Consider the following 3,969-nt stretch of genomic DNA (forward strand, 5'->3'; position numbering starts at 1 on the left):
TAATCATTTAAACATAGAAAACAGTAGAGTTGCTGGTCCCAAACCTGCACACAGAAATAACACCACATGAGATCAGAAGGCATGGCAGGATGTGCAGAACACCTCCGTTGAAAAGCAGAAGTGCAATAGGTACTCTGAGAAAGAACTCCAACGTCGGAGGCTCGAGACTGTTCAACAGGTTTCCACTACACATAACAGGCATAACTGGCCGACCCCTCGCACTGTTCATGTGTTCAACTTTATAAACACCTCCAAAAAATAACTGATACGTCAGGCTGCGAGCAGCCGCATCCAACAGCCTGGTTGACCAGTCCAGCAACCAGGAGGCCTGGTCGAAGACCGGGCCGTGGGGACGCTAAGCTCAGAAACCATAGCAAGGTAAACAAAAGGTAGGTCAGCAGTTTCTCCGGCTCTGAATGAGACTGTTAGTATGCAACAATATTCCACCCTAGAGAACACTAGTGTCTTAACAAGTATCATCACTAGTACATTTCAAGACACTAGTGCTTGAAAAATTTGATTCCGTTTTATATATGCTTTCCGTTTTTACATTATCGTTTTTTTCCATAGCGCAGGAGCTGGAACTTATTTTCATTAATCACATTATTAACCGTGTCCCATTGAAAGACCCAATTTACATCCGATTGGAGGTCTGCCACGTCCAATATACTGTCTACCCGCATGGAAACCTTAGTGTCATCTGAATAATGATATATTACTGTAGTTTGTTTCCCTGTCAATGTCTGATATCATCCAGAAGATTGATATGCACAAAATAGGATGCACAAGGTCCAACACTGGGACTCTGGACGGTTGACTGGAGAATGATAGTTTGACAAAAACATGACCTTGAGAAGAAGTATAGGTTAGGAATCGTCTTCAAAGAATTTTCAAAGAATTAGTCATCATTGCTATCTAAAATAATTAGGAGAGCCAAAACTAAATACTACGAAAATAAATTTACCCACACAAAGGGCAACATTAAGAAAACATGGAGCACAATTTCACAAATATTGGGATCAAAGAAGATTTTAAATAACAAACCAACACTCCTGTCAAATAATGATGGTCTGCTTTCAAATAATGATGGTCTGCTTTCAGCCTCTGACACTGCTTTTGAGTTCAATAGGTTCTTCTCTTCCATTGGGTCATCCCTTGCAAATGATATTCCATCTTCCAATACTAATATTCAGGACTATCTTACAGGTAACTATCCACAGTTTCTGTACCTAATGCCTACTAATTCCTCTGATGTTACTGACATAATCCTTTCCCTTAGAACCAAGTCTAGTGCCCTTGAGGAGATACCAACTCTTATTTACAAAAAAGCCTCCAGAATTTTAGCCCCTGCTATTGCATTGCTCTTCAACAAGTCACTTGAACCTTTTCAGATATTCTAAAAGAATAGCGAGAGTAACCCCTGTCCACAAATGTGGTGATCCCACTGATGTTAACAACTTCAGACCTATATAAATTCTGCCAAACTTGTCTAAAATATTTGAAAAACTTATCTATAAGCAGCTTTACTCTTATCTAGCAAAACACAATATACTTAGCTCTTGTCAATATGGCTTCAGACCCCAAAAAAGCACTAACGATGCCCTTATTTGTATGATTAACTTGATACATGCAGCTCTTGATAAAAATGAGTTCCCTGTTGGATTATTTGTGGACCTGCGTAAGGCTTCTGACACTGTCAACCACCAAAACCTTCTTCTTAAATTACAATATTATGGAGTCAGAGGTCACTCCCTACAGTACATTAAGTCTTACCTCACTGACAAGCTCCAATATTTTTCTGTGCATAATTCAATTTCTCCCACCCTACCCATCAACATTGGTGTTCCCCAGGGTAGCATACTTGGCCTCTCCTCTTTTTCATCTACATTAGTGACCTTCCAAATGCCTCCCAACATCTCAAACCAATTCTATTTGCTGACGACAAGACATTCATTTACTCCAGTCCTGACCCTCTTGCTCTAAATGTCACAGTGAATACTGAGCTAAATAAAGTCCATCACTGGCTAACTGCCAACAAACTCACCATCAATATTGACAAAACTTTCTATATTTTGTTTGGCAATAAATCCTCAAATCAAATAAATCTCAGATTAACAATACCCAAATTTGTAACAAAGTAGATGGCAAATTCCTTGGCGTTCCAGGGAATTTTCAGGGACACATTCTAAACATATCAAAAAAAGTTTCAAAAACTGTTGGCATTCTTGTTGGCCGGGACGGGTTGGCGAGTTTGGCGGTTGCCAGGGAGGGTGTTCTTGAACAAGTGGTGGGGCTCGGACCAGGCAAATCCCCGGGGCCGGATGAGGTGTTTGCCGGGGTGCTTGGGGAGTGCGGGGGGGGGGGGGGGGAGCTTTGTGACCCACTGTCGACAATGTTTGGTAGATCAATGGAGTCAGGCAGAGTGCCAGGGTTTTGGGGGGTTGCTGGTGTGATGCCAGTTTTTGGGAGGGGAGATGGATCGCTTGCGTCTGGCTGTCGACCAGTTGGCCTGGCGTCTGTTGTGGGAGGGTTGCTCGGGTCTATAACAGCAGATGGGGTTCGTCTTCATCTTGAAAAACATAAATTGGTGAGTAGATATTTTGGTGACAGATAGCCCCACCTATGTATGTAGATCAGATAAGAAAATCAGAAGCGGGGAGCCACATAGTGCCACTCCATATTAGGTCACCCAAGGTGTGAGTGGTAGCAGTCGAAAAAACAGTGAAGATAGGTATCTATTATGTGCCACTATGATCATGTTCATTTATACAGTAAAGTATGACAATATATTTAAGTAAAAATGAATTTATTTATATAATAAACACTCGTGGGTGAGTGCCAGTTATGCCCCCCACATTCCTCTATGGGGCAGGTGTAAAACAGGTTCCTCCCGGTGAGGGTGGTCGCCCGTACCCTTCCTCGCACCTAATGGCCTTGACTTTACCGTAACAGAGTTCCACACCCAGCGGAGGTCGAGTGGGTCTTATATAGGGGTATTAAATTATAAATCTCCTCCAGGGGTTAAAAAAAATCAAAGAATTTATTAATGTTTTATTAGGTAAAAATCACAAATGATGTATAAGAAGTTAATTATGACCCCTATCCCTCTCCCCCCTCCACCTCCCCTTCCTCATCTGAGTAGAATTCTGACGTCTCCCCATCCGTGGTGAGTGGGGGGAGGTCTTGACCCCCTCCCCCCTCTCTTGGGGGAGTGGGGTGAGTTGGCTGGTTGCCTTTTGGACGACTTTCCTTCTGACTCTCATCTGAAGTGTTCTGGAAAGAGATGGGGAAAATAATTTATAGGACTATATCTTTTATTTGAAAAATATTCTATTTCCTCTAAGAACAGTTAGTACATACCTCTCCCCCTGCAGGAGCGACCTTGTGTCCTCTACAGCAGGCATCATCAATTAGGGTACGTAACAGCATCTTGTTTGGGGCAGACCTTCCTCGTAGAATTACTACTCTACAAATGTGGACAGGTCCTAAGAATTGCACTGAAAAAAAAGAAGAGGTAAAATAGAGGTTGAGCAAACTTTCTATTGTGGGAAAAAAAATAAATCTTTACCAGAAAGTGAGGGTAATACTAACCAGGCCCTTCAAGGACTTCAATCTTCCCTGCGTGTGTTTCTGGGGAGACGCCTTCCATTTGTAGGATGAGGAGGTTGGAGGTCTTCTAGGGAGGTTGTGGGGTGAGAGGGGTTTTATATGGGGGTAATCCCCCTGTTAGGTGGGTTGCCTAGCTAACAAAAATATTCTCTACACCACCTATAAGAACCAACCCTTACTCCTCTACAAAATGTCCTAACACAGTGATGTTTCATAGGAAAATATCGTCTCGCATAAGCGAGGGCGCGTTTATCATTTAATTTTAAACTAACGCTTGAAAATACATTATGTAAGTAATGTACTGTTGAAGGCAACCCCAGGTGACTCACCCTATGGACGAACATTACGCAATACAGTCCA

The 3,969-nt window shown here is 42.4% G+C and overlaps 1 long non-coding RNA gene across 1 annotated transcript; it reads right to left on the reverse strand.

Annotated features, from left to right (window-relative positions):
- Positions 1-3,133: 3,133 nt before the first annotated feature.
- On the reverse strand, positions 3,134-3,656 carry LOC138369142 (uncharacterized). The gene is made up of 3 exons (XR_011229764.1): positions 3,592-3,656; positions 3,361-3,497; positions 3,134-3,273 (listed from the first exon to the last, which is right to left on the reverse strand). It is a non-coding gene; the product is annotated as an uncharacterized lncRNA (long non-coding RNA).
- Positions 3,657-3,969: the final 313 nt, after the last annotated feature.

The sequence above is a fragment of the Procambarus clarkii genome, chromosome 27 (assembly GCF_040958095.1).
Source record: "Procambarus clarkii isolate CNS0578487 chromosome 27, FALCON_Pclarkii_2.0, whole genome shotgun sequence".
Lineage (NCBI taxonomy): Eukaryota > Metazoa > Arthropoda > Malacostraca > Decapoda > Cambaridae > Procambarus > Procambarus clarkii.